The sequence below is a fragment of the Oncorhynchus kisutch genome, unplaced genomic scaffold, assembly GCF_002021735.2.
Source record: "Oncorhynchus kisutch isolate 150728-3 unplaced genomic scaffold, Okis_V2 scaffold3947, whole genome shotgun sequence".
Lineage (NCBI taxonomy): Eukaryota > Metazoa > Chordata > Actinopteri > Salmoniformes > Salmonidae > Oncorhynchus > Oncorhynchus kisutch.
Genome location: NW_022265892.1, coordinates 210,357 through 226,776, shown reverse-complemented (window position 1 = coordinate 226,776; position 16,420 = coordinate 210,357). Strand labels below are relative to the sequence as shown.

At 41.0% G+C, this 16,420-nt stretch overlaps 21 non-coding genes across 21 annotated transcripts; all 21 read left to right on the top strand.

Annotated features, from left to right (window-relative positions):
* Positions 1-1,151: 1,151 nt before the first annotated feature.
* Positions 1,152-1,224, top strand: trnav-cac (transfer RNA valine (anticodon CAC)). The gene has a single exon. It is a non-coding gene; the product is annotated as a tRNA-Val (tRNA).
* A 586-nt stretch (positions 1,225-1,810) lies between these two features.
* On the top strand, positions 1,811-1,883 carry trnav-aac (transfer RNA valine (anticodon AAC)). Its single transcript has one exon. It is a non-coding gene; the product is annotated as a tRNA-Val (tRNA).
* A 3,141-nt stretch (positions 1,884-5,024) lies between these two features.
* trnav-cac (transfer RNA valine (anticodon CAC)) lies at positions 5,025-5,097 on the top strand. The gene has a single exon. It is a non-coding gene; the product is annotated as a tRNA-Val (tRNA).
* A 588-nt stretch (positions 5,098-5,685) lies between these two features.
* trnav-aac (transfer RNA valine (anticodon AAC)) lies at positions 5,686-5,758 on the top strand. The gene has a single exon. It is a non-coding gene; the product is annotated as a tRNA-Val (tRNA).
* Positions 5,759-6,271: 513 nt separating this feature from the next.
* trnav-cac (transfer RNA valine (anticodon CAC)) lies at positions 6,272-6,344 on the top strand. The gene has a single exon. It is a non-coding gene; the product is annotated as a tRNA-Val (tRNA).
* A 586-nt stretch (positions 6,345-6,930) lies between these two features.
* On the top strand, positions 6,931-7,004 carry trnav-aac (transfer RNA valine (anticodon AAC)). The gene has a single exon. It is a non-coding gene; the product is annotated as a tRNA-Val (tRNA).
* Positions 7,005-7,516: 512 nt separating this feature from the next.
* Positions 7,517-7,589, top strand: trnav-cac (transfer RNA valine (anticodon CAC)). Its single transcript has one exon. It is a non-coding gene; the product is annotated as a tRNA-Val (tRNA).
* Positions 7,590-8,177: 588 nt separating this feature from the next.
* On the top strand, positions 8,178-8,249 carry trnav-aac (transfer RNA valine (anticodon AAC)). Its single transcript has one exon. It is a non-coding gene; the product is annotated as a tRNA-Val (tRNA).
* Positions 8,250-8,763: 514 nt separating this feature from the next.
* On the top strand, positions 8,764-8,836 carry trnav-cac (transfer RNA valine (anticodon CAC)). The gene has a single exon. It is a non-coding gene; the product is annotated as a tRNA-Val (tRNA).
* A 588-nt stretch (positions 8,837-9,424) lies between these two features.
* Positions 9,425-9,497, top strand: trnav-aac (transfer RNA valine (anticodon AAC)). The gene has a single exon. It is a non-coding gene; the product is annotated as a tRNA-Val (tRNA).
* Positions 9,498-10,010: 513 nt separating this feature from the next.
* Positions 10,011-10,083, top strand: trnav-cac (transfer RNA valine (anticodon CAC)). The gene has a single exon. It is a non-coding gene; the product is annotated as a tRNA-Val (tRNA).
* Positions 10,084-10,670: 587 nt separating this feature from the next.
* trnav-aac (transfer RNA valine (anticodon AAC)) lies at positions 10,671-10,743 on the top strand. The gene has a single exon. It is a non-coding gene; the product is annotated as a tRNA-Val (tRNA).
* A 513-nt stretch (positions 10,744-11,256) lies between these two features.
* trnav-cac (transfer RNA valine (anticodon CAC)) lies at positions 11,257-11,329 on the top strand. The gene has a single exon. It is a non-coding gene; the product is annotated as a tRNA-Val (tRNA).
* Positions 11,330-11,917: 588 nt separating this feature from the next.
* Positions 11,918-11,990, top strand: trnav-aac (transfer RNA valine (anticodon AAC)). Its single transcript has one exon. It is a non-coding gene; the product is annotated as a tRNA-Val (tRNA).
* A 512-nt stretch (positions 11,991-12,502) lies between these two features.
* trnav-cac (transfer RNA valine (anticodon CAC)) lies at positions 12,503-12,575 on the top strand. Its single transcript has one exon. It is a non-coding gene; the product is annotated as a tRNA-Val (tRNA).
* Positions 12,576-13,162: 587 nt separating this feature from the next.
* Positions 13,163-13,235, top strand: trnav-aac (transfer RNA valine (anticodon AAC)). The gene has a single exon. It is a non-coding gene; the product is annotated as a tRNA-Val (tRNA).
* A 513-nt stretch (positions 13,236-13,748) lies between these two features.
* trnav-cac (transfer RNA valine (anticodon CAC)) lies at positions 13,749-13,821 on the top strand. The gene has a single exon. It is a non-coding gene; the product is annotated as a tRNA-Val (tRNA).
* Positions 13,822-14,409: 588 nt separating this feature from the next.
* Positions 14,410-14,482, top strand: trnav-aac (transfer RNA valine (anticodon AAC)). Its single transcript has one exon. It is a non-coding gene; the product is annotated as a tRNA-Val (tRNA).
* A 513-nt stretch (positions 14,483-14,995) lies between these two features.
* trnav-cac (transfer RNA valine (anticodon CAC)) lies at positions 14,996-15,068 on the top strand. The gene has a single exon. It is a non-coding gene; the product is annotated as a tRNA-Val (tRNA).
* A 588-nt stretch (positions 15,069-15,656) lies between these two features.
* On the top strand, positions 15,657-15,729 carry trnav-aac (transfer RNA valine (anticodon AAC)). Its single transcript has one exon. It is a non-coding gene; the product is annotated as a tRNA-Val (tRNA).
* Positions 15,730-16,242: 513 nt separating this feature from the next.
* trnav-cac (transfer RNA valine (anticodon CAC)) lies at positions 16,243-16,315 on the top strand. The gene has a single exon. It is a non-coding gene; the product is annotated as a tRNA-Val (tRNA).
* Positions 16,316-16,420: the final 105 nt, after the last annotated feature.

The following is a 16,420-nucleotide window of genomic DNA, read 5'->3' as shown; positions in this document are numbered from 1 at the left end:
TCATTGTAATGGATATATCCAAATAAATGGCAATATTAATCCAAGGTAAAACAAACTAAAATGTAGATTGTTTTCTGTCATTACAGCTGCTTGATGTGACCGCTAGTTTTTAATGGGTACTATACACAATACCCCATAATGACAAAGCGATAACATATAGTTTTTATTAATGAAAAAAATATTTAAAAAAAAACTTATTTACATACGTTTTCAGACCCTTTGCTATGAGGCTGGAAATTGAGCTCAGGTCCATCCTGTTTCCATTGATCATCCTTAGATGTTTCTTCAACTTGATAGGAGTCCACCTGTGGTAAATTCAAATGATTGGTCATTTCTGCAGCATTGAAGGTACCCAAGAACACAGTGGCTTCCATCACTCTTAATGGAAGAAGTTTTGAACCACCAAGCCTCTTCCAAGAGCCGGCGGCACACAATAATTCCCGGCTTCTCAAACCTATTGCTTAATTAATGGACTAAGTAATTCTGATTTCATTAGGTTCTGCGAGCGATAAATGTCCCACCCAGCCAAAGTCAGTCACACCCTTTGAATTCCACTCATTAGGTTTCCTGTAGTGTAGTGGTTATCACGTTCGCTTAACACGCGAAAGGTCCCCTGTTCGAAACCGGGCGGAAACGATATTTTAAAAAATTGGACAGTAAGCCTATTCACTTAGGACTCGGTCCCAATTTCGGAATTCATGCTTTTCCTTCGCACTTCTCAATATTTGCTATTCAGACATACCTTTTTTAGTCGCGTAACGCACTCTGCATGTGTGGGCTAGCTTGGGCGCTCTGAATACATTCCGGCTACGTGTGGTCTGAGGTCCATAATGATTCAAATAGTTTACCATGCCAGGGTAAGCTGACAAGAAACACAGCCCTTATTTCAAGTGTTTTTAAAATCCCCGTGGGGAATATGAATGGTGGAAAAACGATTGGAACCATTTTCCTGTTTGACCGCTAGTTTTTAATGGGTATTATGGCTCTTTCTGTGGTACTGAATTTGGGATATTATGTGAGGTAGACTTGTGGGCATTCCTAATATTTTCCACGACCTTCCTCTTTTTGTATTGTAGTTTCAGTAGTGTAGTGGTTATCACGTTCGCCTCACACGCGAATGTCAGTCACACCCTTAGTTTTCAACACATTAGGTTTCCGTAGTGTAGTGGTTATCACGTTCGCCTCACACGCGAAAGGTCCCCGGTTCGAAACCGTGCGGAAACATTTTGTAATATTCAATATTCCCAATGCCCAGAGGCTAGCATTTGGTTTGAAACAGTTGAGTTTTGTCGAAACCTTGCAGTCTACCTAGATTATTTTCTGTCATTACAGCTGCTTGATGTGACCGCTAGTTTTTAATGGGTACTATACACAATACCCCATAATGACAAAGCGATAACATATAGTTTTTATTAATGAAAAAAATATTTAAAAAAAACTTATTTACATACGTTTCAGACCCTTTGCTATGAGGCTGGAAATTGAGCTCAGGTCCATCCTGTTTCCATTGATCATCCTTAGATATTTCTTACACTTGATTGGAGTCCACCTGTGGTAAATTCAAATGATTGGTCATTTCTGCAGCATTTGAAGGTACCCAAGAACACAGTGGCTTCCATCACTCTTAAATGGAAGAAGTTTTGAACCACCAAGCCTCTTCCAAGAGCCGGCGGCACACAATAATTCCCGGCTTCTCAAGCCTTATTGCTTAATTAATGGACTAAGTAATTTCTGATTTCATTAGGTTCTGAGAGCGATAAATGTCCCACCCAGCCAAAGTCAGTCACACCCTTTGAATTCCACTCATTAGGTTTCCGTAGTGTAGTGGTTATCACGTTCGCTTAACACGCGAAAGGTCCCCGGTTCGAGACCGGGCGGAAACATTTTGTAATATTCAATATTCCCATGCCAAGAGGCTAGCATTTGGTTTGAAACAGTTTGAGTTTTGTCTAAACCTTGCAGTCTACCAGATATTTCTGTCCATTCAGCTGCTTGAGTGACCGCTTGTTAATGGGTAGATAACACTACCCATAATGAAAAGCATAACATATAGTTTTTATTATGAATTTAAAAAACGTATTACATGTTTTCAGACCTTTGCTATGAGGCTGGAAATTGAGCTCCGTTCACTGTTTCCATGATCATCCTTAGATGTTTCTTCAACTTGTTGGAGTCCACCTGTGGTAAATTCAAAGATTGGTCATTTCTGCAGCATGAAGGTACCCAGAACACAGTGGCTTCCATCACTCTTAAATGGAAGAAGTTTTGAACCACCAAGCCTCTTCCAAGAGCCGGCGGCACACAATATTCCCGGCTTCTCAAGCTCTTATTGCTTAATTAATGGTAAGTAATTTATTGATTTCATAGGTTCTGAGAGCATAAATGTCCACCCAGCCAAAGTAGCCACACCCTTTTTGTATTGTAGTTTCAGTAGTGTAGTGGTTATCACGTTCGCCTCACACGCGAAAGTCAGTCAAACCACGAAGCATTTGTAATATTCAAGTTTCCATGCCCACGGTACAGTGTTTCAGTAGTTTTGTGGTTAACCGCTTCGCCTCTCCACCGCGAAAGGTTGCCGGTTGGGACCTCCACAGTGCGGACATTATTTGTAATATTCAATATTTCCTCCAATCGCCCAGAGGCTAGGCATTTGGTTTGAAACAGTTGAGTTTTGGTCTAAAACCTTGCAGTCTGACCTAGATTAGTTTCTGGCATTAACAGCTGCTTGATGTGACCGCCTAGTTTTTAATGGGTACTATACACAATACCCCATAATGACAAAGCGATACAATATAGTTTTTATTAATGAAAAAAATATTAAAAAAAAAACGTTTTACATACGTTTCAGACCCTTTGCTATGAGGCTGGAAAATTGAGCTCAGGAGGTCGCATCCGGTTTCCATTGATCATCCTTAGATATTTCTTTAACTTGATTGGAGTCCCACCTGTGGTAAATTCAAATGATTGGTCATTTCTGCAGCATTGAAGGTACCCAAGAACACAGTGCTTCCATCACTCTTAAATGGAAGAAGTTTTGAACCACCAAGCCTCTTCCAAGAGCCGGCGGCACACAATAATTCCCGGCTTCTCAAGCCTTATTGCTTAATTAATGGACTAAGTAATTTCTGATTTCATTAGGTTCTGAGAGCGATAAATGTCCCACCCAGCCAAAGTCAGTCACACCCTTGAATTCCACTCATTAGGTTTCCGTAGTGTAGTGGTTATCACGTTAGCTTAACACGCGAAAGGTCCCCGGTTCGAGACCGGGCGGAAAACATATTTTAAAAAATTGGACAGTAAGCCTATTCACTTAGGACTCGGTCCCAATTTCGGAATTCATGCTTTTCCTTCGCACTTCTCAATATTTGCTATTCAGACATACCTTTTTTAGTCGCGTAACGCACTCTGCATGTGTGGCTAGCTTGGGCGCTCTGAATACATTCCTGCTACGTGTGGTCTGAGGTCCATAATGATTCAAATAGTTACCATGCCAGGGTAAGCTGACAAGAAACACAGCCCTTATTTCAATGTTTTTAAAATCCCCCGTGGGGAATATGAATGGTGGAAAAACGATTGGAACCATTTTCCTGTTTGACCGCTAGTTTTTAATGGGTATTATGGCTCTTTCTGTGGTACTCATTTGGGATATTATGTGAGGTAGACTTGTGGGCATTCCTAATATTTTCCCACGACTTCCTCTTTTGTATTGTAGTTTCAGTAGTGTAGTGGTTATCACGTTCGCCTCACACGCGAAAGTCAGTCACACCTTAGTTTTCCACACATTAGGTTTCCGTAGTGTAGTGGTTATCACGTTCGCCTCACACGCGAAAGGTCCCCGGTTCGAAAACCGTGCGGAAACATTTTGTAATATTCAATATTCCCAATGCCCAGAGGCTAGCATTTGGTTTGAAACAGTTGAGTTTTGTCTAAACCTTGCAGTCTACCTAGATTATTTTCTGTCATTACAGCTGCTTGATGTGACCGCTAGTTTTTAATGGGTACTATACACAATACCCCATAATGACAAAGCGATAACATATAGTTTTTATTAATGAAAAAAATATTAAAAAAAAAACGTATTTACATACGTTTTCAGACCCTTTGCTATGAGGCTGGAAATTGAGCTCAGGTCCATCCTGTTTCCATTGATCATCCTTAGATATTTCTTTAACTGATTGGAGTCCACCTGTGGTAAATTCAAATGATTGGTCATTTCTGCAGCATTGAAGGTACCCAAGACACAGTGGCTTCCATCACTCTTAAATGGAAGAAGTTTTGAACCACCAAGCCTCTTCCAAGAGCCGGCGGCACACAATACTCCGGCTTCTCAAGCCCTTATTGCTTAATTAATGGACTAAGTAATTTCTGATTTCATTAGGTTCTGAGAGCGATAAATGTCCCACCCAGCCAAAGTCAGTCACACCCTTTGAATTCCACTCATTAGGTTCCGTAGTGTAGTGGTTATCACGTTCGCTTAACACGCGAAAGGTCCCCTGTTCGAGACCGGGCGGAAACATATTTTAAAAAATTGGACAGTAAGCCTATTCACTTAGGACTCGGTCCCAATTTCGGAATTCATGCTTTTCCTTCGCACTTCTCAATATTTGCTATTCAGACATACCTTTTTTAGTCGCGTAACGCACTCTGCATGTGTGGCTAGCTTGGGCGCTCTGATACATTCCTGCTACGTGTGGTCTGAGGTCCATAATGATTCAAATAGTTTACCATGCCAGGGTAAGCTGACAAGAAACACAGCCCTTATTTCAAGTGTTTTTAAAATCCCCGTGGGGAATATGAATGGTGGAAAAAACGATTGGAACCATTTCCTGTTTGACCGCTAGTTTTTAATGGGTATTATGGCTCTTTCTGTGGTACTCAATTTGGGATATTATGTGAGGTAGACTTGTGGGCATTCCTAATATTTACGACTTCCTCTTTTTGTATTGTAGTTTCAGTAGTGTAGTGGTTATCACGTTCGCCTCACACGCGAAAGTCAGTCACACCCTTAGTTTTCCACACATTAGGTTTCCGTAGTGTAGTGGTTATCACGTTCGCCTCACACGCGAAAGGTCCCCGGTTCGAAACCGTGCGGAAACATTTTGTAATATTCAATATTTCCCAATGCCCAGAGGCTAGCATTTGGTTTGAAACAGTTGAGTTTTGTCTAAACCTTGCAGTCTACCTAGATTATTTTCTGTCATTACAGCTGCTTGATGTGACCGCTAGTTTTTAATGGGTACTATACACAATACCCCATAATGACAAAGCGATAACATATAGTTTTTATTAATGAAAAAAATATTTAAAAAAAAACTTATTTACATACGTTTTCAGACCCTTTGCTATGAGGCTGGAAATTGAGCTCAGGTCCATCCTGTTTCCATTGATCATCCTTAGATATTTCTTTAACTTGATTGGAGTCCACCTGTGGTAAATTCAAATGATTGGTCATTTCTGCAGCATTGAAGGTACCCAAGAACACAGTGGCTTCCATCACTCTTAAATGGAAGAAGTTTTGAACCACCAAGCCTCTTCCAAGAGCCGGCGGCACACAATAATTCCCGGCTTCTCAAGCCTTATTGCTTAATTAATGGACTAAGTAATTTCTGATTTCATTAGGTTCTGAGAGCGATAAATGTCCCACCCAGCCAAAGTCAGTCACACCCTTTGAATTCCACTCATTAGGTTTCCGTAGTGTAGTGGTTATCACGTTCGCTTAACACGCGAAAGGTCCCCGGTTCGAGACCGGGCGGAAACATATTTTAAAAAATTGGACAGTAAGCCTATTCACTTAGGACTCGGTCCCAATTTCGGAATTCATGCTTTTCCTTCGCACTTCTCAATATTTGCTATTCAGACATACCTTTTTTAGTCGCGTAACGCACTCTGCATGTGTGGCTAGCTTGGGCGCTCTGAATACATTCCTGCTACGTGTGGTCTGAGGTCCATAATGATTCAAATAGTTTACCATGCCAGGGTAAGCTGACAAGAAACACAGCCCTTATTTCAAGTGTTTTTAAAATCCCCCGTGGGGAATATGAATGGTGGAAAAAACGATTGGAACCATTTTCCTGTTTGACCGCTAGTTTTTAATGGGTATTATGGCTCTTTCTGTGGTACTCAATTTGGGATATTATGTGAGGTAGACTTGTGGGCATTCCTAATATTTTCCACGACTTCCTCTTTTGTATTGTAGTTTCAGTAGTGTAGTGGTTATCACGTTCGCCTCACACGCGAAAGTCAGTCACACCCTTAGTTTTCCACACATTAGGTTTCCGTAGTGTAGTGGTTATCACATTCGCCTCACACGCGAAAGGTCCCCGGTTCGAAACCGTGCGGAAACATTTTGTAATATTCAATATTTCCCAATGCCCAGAGGCTAGCATTTGGTTTGAACAGTTGAGTTTTGTCTAAACCTTGCAGTCTACCTAGATTATTTCTGTCATTACAGCTGCTTGATGTGACCGCTAGTTTTTAATGGGTACTATACACAATACCCCATAATGACAAAGCGATAACATATAGTTTTTATTAATGAAAAAAATATTTAAAAAAAAACTTATTTACATACGTTTTCAGACCCTTTGCTATGAGGCTGGAAATTGAGCTCAGGTCCATCCTGTTTCCATTGATCATCCTTAGATATTTCTTTAACTTGATTGGAGTCCACCTGTGGTAAATTCAAATGATTGGTCATTTCTGCAGCATTGAAGGTACCCAAGAACACAGTGGCTTCCATCACTCTTAAATGGAAGAAGTTTTGAACCACCAAGCCTCTTCCAAGAGCCGGCGGCACACAATAATTCCCGGCTTCTCAAGCCTTATTGCTTAATTAATGGACTAAGTAATTTCTGATTTCATTAGGTTCTGAGAGCGATAAATGTCCCACCCAGCCAAAGTCAGTCACACCCTTTGAATTCCACTCATTAGGTTTCCTGTAGTGTAGTGGTTATCACGTTCGCTTAACACGCGAAAGGTCCCCGGTTCGAGACCGGGCGGAAACATATTTAAAAAAATTGGACAGTAAGCCTATTCACTTAGGACTCGGTCCCAATTTCGGAATTCATGCTTTTCCTTCGCACTTCTCAATATTTGCTATTCAGACATACCTTTTTTAGTCGCGTAACGCACTCTGCATGTGTGGCTAGCTTGGGCGCTCTGAATACATTCCTGCTACGTGTGGTCTGAGGTCCATAATGATTCAAATAGTTTACCATGCCAGGGTAAGCTGACAAGAAACACAGCCCTTATTTCAAGTGTTTTTAAAATCCCCCGTGGGGAATATGAATGGTGGAAAAACGATTGGAACCATTTTCCTGTTTGACCGCTAGTTTTTAATGGGTATTATGGCTCTTTCTGTGGTACTCAATTTGGGATATTATGTGAGGTAGACTTGTGGGCATTCCTAATATTTTCCACGACTTCCTCTTTTGTATTGTAGTTTCAGTAGTGTAGTGGTTATCACGTTCGCCTCACACGCGAAAGTCAGTCACACCCTTAGTTTTCCACACATTAGGTTTCCGTAGTGTAGTGGTTATCACGTTCGCCTCACACGCGAAAGGTCCCCGGTTCGAAACCGTGCGGAAACATTTTGTAATATTCAATATTTCCCAATGCCCAGAGGCTAGCATTTGGTTTGAAACAGTTGAGTTTTGTCTAAACCTTGCAGTCTACCTAGATTATTTTCTGTCATTACAGCTGCTTGATGTGACCGCTAGTTTTTAATGGGTACTATACACAATACCCCATAATGACAAAGCGATAACATATAGTTTTTATTAATGAAAAAAATATTTAAAAAAAAACGTATTTACATACGTTTTCAGACCCTTTGCTATGAGGCTGGAAATTGAGCTCAGGTCCATCCTGTTTCCATTGATCATCCTTAGATATTTCTTTAACTTGATTGGAGTCCACCTGTGGTAAATTCAAATGATTGGTCATTTCTGCAGCATTGAAGGTACCCAAGAACACAGTGGCTTCCATCACTCTTAAATGGAAGAAGTTTTGAACCACCAAGCCTCTTCCAAGAGCCGGCGGCACACAATAATTCCCGGCTTCTCAAGCCTTATTGCTTAATTAATGGACTAAGTAATTTCTGATTTCATTAGGTTCTGAGAGCGATAAATGTCCCACCCAGCCAAAGTCAGTCACACCCTTTGAATTCCACTCATTAGGTTTCTGTAGTGTAGTGGTTATCACGTTCGCTTAACACGCGAAAGGTCCCGGTTCGAGACCGGGCGGAAACATATTTAAAAAAATTGGGACAGTAAGCCTATTCACTTAGGACTCGGTCCCAATTTCGGAATTCATGCTTTTCCTTCGCACTTCTCAATATTTGCTATTCAGACATACCTTTTTTAGTCGCGTAACGCACTCTGCATGTGTGGCTAGCTTGGGCGCTCTGAATACATTCCTGCTACGTGTGGTCTGAGGTCCATAATGATTCAAATAGTTTACCATGCCAGGGTAAGCTGACAAGAAACACAGCCCTTATTTCAAGTGTTTTTAAAATCCCCCGTGGGGAATATGAATGGTGGAAAAACGATTGGAACCATTTTCCTGTTTGACCGCTAGTTTTTAATGGGTATTATGGCTCTTTCTGTGGTACTCAATTTGGGATATTATGTGAGGTAGACTTGTGGGCATTCCTAATATTTTCCACGACTTCCTCTTTTTGTATTGTAGTTTCAGTAGTGTAGTGGTTATCACGTTCGCCTCACACGCGAAAGTCAGTCACACCCTTAGTTTTCCACACATTAGGTTTCCGTAGTGTAGTGGTTATCACGTTCGCCTCACACGCGAAAGGTCCCCGGTTCGAAACCGTGCGGAAACATTTTGTAATATTCAATATTTCCCAATGCCCAGAGGCTAGCATTTGGTTTGAAACAGTTGAGTTTTGTCTAAACCTTGCAGTCTACCTAGATTATTTTCTGTCATTACAGCTGCTTGATGTGACCGCTAGTTTTTAATGGGTACTATACACAATACCCCATAATGACAAAGCGATAACATATAGTTTTTATTAATGAAAAAAATATTTAAAAAAAAACTTATTTACATACGTTTTCAGACCCTTTGCTATGAGGCTGGAAATTGAGCTCAGGTCCATCCTGTTTCCATTGATCATCCTTAGATATTTCTTTAACTTGATTGGAGTCCACCTGTGGTAAATTCAAATGATTGGTCATTTCTGCAGCATTGAAGGTACCCAAGAACACAGTGGCTTCCATCACTCTTAAATGGAAGAAGTTTTGAACCACCAAGCCTCTTCCAAGAGCCGGCGGCACACAATAATTCCCGGCTTCTCAAGCCTTATTGCTTAATTAATGGACTAAGTAATTTCTGATTTCATTAGGTTCTGAGAGCGATAAATGTCCCACCCAGCCAAAGTCAGTCACACCCTTTGAATTCCACTCATTAGGTTTCTGTAGTGTAGTGGTTATCACGTTCGCTTAACACGCGAAAGGTCCCCGGTTCGAGACCGGGCGGAAACATATTTTAAAAAATTGGACAGTAAGCCTATTCACTTAGGACTCGGTCCCAATTTCGGAATTCATGCTTTTCCTTCGCACTTCTCAATATTTGCTATTCAGACATACCTTTTTTAGTCGCGTAACGCACTCTGCATGTGTGGCTAGCTTGGGCGCTCTGAATACATTCCTGCTACGTGTGGTCTGAGGTCCATAATGATTCAAATAGTTTACCATGCCAGGGTAAGCTGACAAGAAACACAGCCCTTATTTCAAGTGTTTTTAAAATCCCCCGTGGGGAATATGAATGGTGGAAAAACGATTGGAACCATTTTCCTGTTTGACCGCTAGTTTTTAATGGGTATTATGGCTCTTTCTGTGGTACTCAATTTGGGATATTATGTGAGGTAGACTTGTGGGCATTCCTAATATTTTCCACGACTTCCTCTTTTTGTATTGTAGTTTCAGTAGTGTAGTGGTTATCACGTTCGCCTCACACGCGAAAGTCAGTCACACCCTTAGTTTTCCACACATTAGGTTTCCGTAGTGTAGTGGTTATCACGTTCGCCTCACACGCGAAAGGTCCCCGGTTCGAAACCGTGCGGAAACATTTTGTAATATTCAATATTTCCCAATGCCCAGAGGCTAGCATTTGGTTTGAAACAGTTGAGTTTTGTCTAAACCTTGCAGTCTACCTAGATTATTTTCTGTCATTACAGCTGCTTGATGTGACCGCTAGTTTTTAATGGGTACTATACACAATACCCCATAATGACAAAGCGATAACATATAGTTTTTATTAATGAAAAAAATATTTAAAAAAAACTTATTTACATACGTTTTCAGACCCTTTGCTATGAGGCTGGAAATTGAGCTCAGGTCCATCCTGTTTCCATTGATCATCCTTAGATATTTCTTTAACTTGATTGGAGTCCACCTGTGGTAAATTCAAATGATTGGTCATTTCTGCAGCATTGAAGGTACCCAAGAACACAGTGGCTTCCATCACTCTTAAATGGAAGAAGTTTTGAACCACCAAGCCTCTTCCAAGAGCCGGCGGCACACAATAATTCCCGGCTTCTCAAGCCTTATTGCTTAATTAATGGACTAAGTAATTTCTGATTTCATTAGGTTCTGAGAGCGATAAATGTCCCACCCAGCCAAAGTCAGTCACACCCTTTGAATTCCACTCATTAGGTTTCCGTAGTGTAGTGGTTATCACGTTCGCTTAACACGCGAAAGGTCCCCGGTTCGAGACCGGGCGGAAACATATTTAAAAAAATTGGACAGTAAGCCTATTCACTTAGGACTCGGTCCCAATTTCGGAATTCATGCTTTTCCTTCGCACTTCTCAATATTTGCTATTCAGACATACCTTTTTTAGTCGCGTAACGCACTCTGCATGTGTGGCTAGCTTGGGCGCTCTGAATACATTCCTGCTACGTGTGGTCTGAGGTCCATAATGATTCAAATAGTTTACCATGCCAGGGTAAGCTGACAAGAAACACAGCCCTTATTTCAAGTGTTTTTAAAATCCCCCGTGGGGAATATGAATGGTGGAAAAACGATTGGAACCATTTTCCTGTTTGACCGCTAGTTTTTAATGGGTATTATGGCTCTTTCTGTGGTACTCAATTTGGGATATTATGTGAGGTAGACTTGTGGGCATTCCTAATATTTTCCACGACTTCCTCTTTTTGTATTGTAGTTTCAGTAGTGTAGTGGTTATCACGTTCGCCTCACACGCGAAAGTCAGTCACACCCTTAGTTTTCCACACATTAGGTTTCCGTAGTGTAGTGGTTATCACATTCGCCTCACACGCGAAAGGTCCCCGGTTCGAAACCGTGCGGAAACATTTTGTAATATTCAATATTTCCCAATGCCCAGAGGCTAGCATTTGGTTTGAAACAGTTGAGTTTTGTCTAAACCTTGCAGTCTACCTAGATTATTTTCTGTCATTACAGCTGCTTGATGTGACCGCTAGTTTTTAATGGGTACTATACACAATACCCCATAATGACAAAGCGATAACATATAGTTTTTATTAATGAAAAAAATATTTAAAAAAAAACTTATTTACATACGTTTTCAGACCCTTTGCTATGAGGCTGGAAATTGAGCTCAGGTCCATCCTGTTTCCATTGATCATCCTTAGATATTTCTTTAACTTGATTGGAGTCCACCTGTGGTAAATTCAAATGATTGGTCATTTCTGCAGCATTGAAGGTACCCAAGAACACAGTGGCTTCCATCACTCTTAAATGGAAGAAGTTTTGAACCACCAAGCCTCTTCCAAGAGCCGGCGGCACACAATAATTCCCGGCTTCTCAAGCCTTATTGCTTAATTAATGGACTAAGTAATTTCTGATTTCATTAGGTTCTGAGAGCGATAAATGTCCCACCCAGCCAAAGTCAGTCACACCCTTTGAATTCCTCTCATTAGGTTTCTGTAGTGTAGTGGTTATCACGTTCGCTTAACACGCGAAAGGTCCCCGGTTCGAGACCGGGCGGAAACATATTTAAAAAATTGGACAGTAAGCCTATTCACTTAGGACTCGGTCCCAATTTCGGAATTCATGCTTTTCCTTCGCACTTCTCAATATTTGCTATTCAGACATACCTTTTTTAGTCGCGTAACGCACTCTGCATGTGTGGCTAGCTTGGGCGCTCTGAATACATTCCTGCTACGTGTGGTCTGAGGTCCATAATGATTCAAATAGTTTACCATGCCAGGGTAAGCTGACAAGAAACACAGCCCTTATTTCAAGTGTTTTTAAAATCCCCCGTGGGGAATATGAATGGTGGAAAAACGATTGGAACCATTTTCCTGTTTGACCGCTAGTTTTTAATGGGTATTATGGCTCTTTCTGTGGTACTCAATTTGGGATATTATGTGAGGTAGACTTGTGGGCATTCCTAATATTTTCCACGACTTCCTCTTTTTGTATTGTAGTTTCAGTAGTGTAGTGGTTATCACGTTCGCCTCACACGCGAAAGTCAGTCACACCCTTAGTTTTCCACACATTAGGTTTCCGTAGTGTAGTGGTTATCACATTCGCCTCACACGCGAAAGGTCCCCGGTTCGAAACCGTGCGGAAACATTTTGTAATATTCAATATTTCCCAATGCCCAGAGGCTAGCATTTGGTTTGAAACAGTTGAGTTTTGTCTAAACCTTGCAGTCTACCTAGATTATTTTCTGTCATTACAGCTGCTTGATGTGACCGCTAGTTTTTAATGGGTACTATACACAATACCCCATAATGACAAAGCGATAACATATAGTTTTTATTAATGAAAAAAATATTTAAAAAAAACTTATTTACATACGTTTTCAGACCCTTTGCTATGAGGCTGGAAATTGAGCTCAGGTCCATCCTGTTTCCATTGATCATCCTTAGATATTTCTTTAACTTGATTGGAGTCCACCTGTGGTAAATTCAAATGATTGGTCATTTCTGCAGCATTGAAGGTACCCAAGAACACAGTGGCTTCCATCACTCTTAAATGGAAGAAGTTTTGAACCACCAAGCCTCTTCCAAGAGCCGGCGGCACACAATAATTCCCGGCTTCTCAAGCCTTATTGCTTAATTAATGGACTAAGTAATTTCTGATTTCATTAGGTTCTGAGAGCGATAAATGTCCCACCCAGCCAAAGTCAGTCACACCCTTTGAATTCCACTCATTAGGTTTCTGTAGTGTAGTGGTTATCACGTTCGCTTAACACGCGAAAGGTCCCCGGTTCGAGACCGGGCGGAAACATATTTAAAAAAATTGGACAGTAAGCCTATTCACTTAGGACTCGGTCCCAATTTCGGAATTCATGCTTTTCCTTCGCACTTCTCAATATTTGCTATTCAGACATACCTTTTTTAGTCGCGTAACGCACTCTGCATGTGTGGCTAGCTTGGGCGCTCTGAATACATTCCTGCTACGTGTGGTCTGAGGTCCATAATGATTCAAATAGTTTACCATGCCAGGGTAAGCTGACAAGAAACACAGCCCTTATTTCAAGTGTTTTTAAAATCCCCCGTGGGGAATATGAATGGTGGAAAAACGATTGGAACCATTTTCCTGTTTGACCGCTAGTTTTTAATGGGTATTATGGCTCTTTCTGTGGTACTCAATTTGGGATATTATGTGAGGTAGACTTGTGGGCATTCCTAATATTTTCCACGACTTCCTCTTTTTGTATTGTAGTTTCAGTAGTGTAGTGGTTATCACGTTCGCCTCACACGCGAAAGTCAGTCACACCCTTAGTTTTCCACACATTAGGTTTCCGTAGTGTAGTGGTTATCACATTCGCCTCACACGCGAAAGGTCCCCGGTTCGAAACCGTGCGGAAACATTTTGTAATATTCAATATTTCCCAATGCCCAGAGGCTAGCATTTGGTTTGAAACAGTTGAGTTTTGTCTAAACCTTGCAGTCTACCTAGATTATTTTCTGTCATTACAGCTGCTTGATGTGACCGCTAGTTTTTAATGGGTACTATACACAATACCCCATAATGACAAAGCGATAACATATAGTTTTTATTAATGAAAAAAATATTTAAAAAAAAACTTATTTACATACGTTTTCAGACCCTTTGCTATGAGGCTGGAAATTGAGCTCAGGTCCATCCTGTTTCCATTGATCATCCTTAGATATTTCTTTAACTTGATTGGAGTCCACCTGTGGTAAATTCAAATGATTGGTCATTTCTGCAGCATTGAAGGTACCCAAGAACACAGTGGCTTCCATCACTCTTAAATGGAAGAAGTTTTGAACCACCAAGCCTCTTCCAAGAGCCGGCGGCACACAATAATTCCCGGCTTCTCAAGCCTTATTGCTTAATTAATGGACTAAGTAATTTCTGATTTCATTAGGTTCTGAGAGCGATAAATGTCCCACCCAGCCAAAGTCAGTCACACCCTTTGAATTCCACTCATTAGGTTTCTGTAGTGTAGTGGTTATCACGTTTGCTTAACACGCGAAAGGTCCCCGGTTCGAGACCGGGCGGAAACATATTTTAAAAAATTGGACAGTAAGCCTATTCACTTAGGACTCGGTCCCAATTTCGGAATTCATGCTTTTCCTTCGCACTTCTCAATATTTGCTATTCAGACATACCTTTTTTAGTCGCGTAACGCACTCTGCATGTGTGGCTAGCTTGGGCGCTCTGAATACATTCCTGCTACGTGTGGTCTGAGGTCCATAATGATTCAAATAGTTTACCATGCCAGGGTAAGCTGACAAGAAACACAGCCCTTATTTCAAGTGTTTTTAAAATCCCCCGTGGGGAATATGAATGGTGGAAAAACGATTGGAACCATTTTCCTGTTTGACCGCTAGTTTTTAATGGGTATTATGGCTCTTTCTGTGGTACTCAATTTGGGATATTATGTGAGGTAGACTTGTGGGCATTCCTAATATTTTCCACGACTTCCTCTTTTTGTATTGTAGTTTCAGTAGTGTAGTGGTTATCACGTTCGCCTCACACGCGAAAGTCAGTCACACCCTTAGTTTTCCACACATTAGGTTTCCGTAGTGTAGTGGTTATCACATTCGCCTCACACGCGAAAGGTCCCCGGTTCGAAACCGTGCGGAAACATTTTGTAATATTCAATATTTCCCAATGCCCAGAGGCTAGCATTTGGTTTGAAACAGTTGAGTTTTGTCTAAACCTTGCAGTCTACCGAGATTATTTTCTGTCATTACAGCTGCTTGATGTGACCGCTAGTTTTTAATGGGTACTATACACAATACCCCATAATGACAAAGCGATAACATATAGTTTTTATTAATGAAAAAAATATTTAAAAAAAAACTTATTTACATACGTTTTCAGACCCTTTGCTATGAGGCTGGAAATTGAGCTCAGGTCCATCCTGTTTCCATTGATCATCCTTAGATATTTCTTTAACTTGATTGGAGTCCACCTGTGGTAAATTCAAATGATTGGTCATTTCTGCAGCATTGAAGGTACCCAAGAACACAGTGGCTTCCATCACTCTTAAATGGAAGAAGTTTTGAACCACCAAGCCTCTTCCAAGAGCCGGCGGCACACAATAATTCCCGGCTTCTCAAGCCTTATTGCTTAATTAATGGACTAAGTAATTTCTGATTTCATTAGGTTCTGAGAGCGATAAATGTCCCACCCAGCCAAAGTCAGTCACACCCTTTGAATTCCTCTCATTAGGTTTCTGTAGTGTAGTGGTTATCACGTTCGCTTAACACGCGAAAGGTCCCCGGTTCGAGACCGGGCGGAAACATATTTTAAAAAATTGGACAGTAAGCCTATTCACTTAGGACTCGGTCCCAATTTCGGAATTCATGCTTTTCCTTCGCACTTCTCAATATTTGCTATTCAGACATACCTTTTTTAGTCGCGTAACGCACTCTGCATGTGTGGCTAGCTTGGGCGCTCTGAATACATTCCTGCTACGTGTGGTCTGAGGTCCATAATGATTCAAATAGTTTACCATGCCAGGGTAAGCTGACAAGAAACACAGCCCTTATTTCAAGTGTTTTTAAAATCCCCCGTGGGGAATATGAATGGTGGAAAAACGATTGGAACCATTTTCCTGTTTGACCGCTAGTTTTTAATGGGTATTATGGCTCTTTCTGTGGTACTCAATTTGGGATATTATGTGAGGTAGACTTGTGGGCATTCCTAATATTTTCCACGACTTCCTCTTTTTGTATTGTAGTTTCAGTAGTGTAGTGGTTATCACGTTCGCCTCACACGCGAAAGTCAGTCACACCCTTAGTTTTCCACACATTAGGTTTCCGTAGTGTAGTGGTTATCACATTCGCCTCACACGCGAAAGGTCCCCGGTTCGAAACCGTGCGGAAACATTTTGTAATATTCAATATTTCCCAATGCCCAGAGGCTAGCATTTGGTTTGAAACAGTTGAGTTTTGTCTAAACCTTGCAGTCTACCTAGATTATTTTCTGTCATT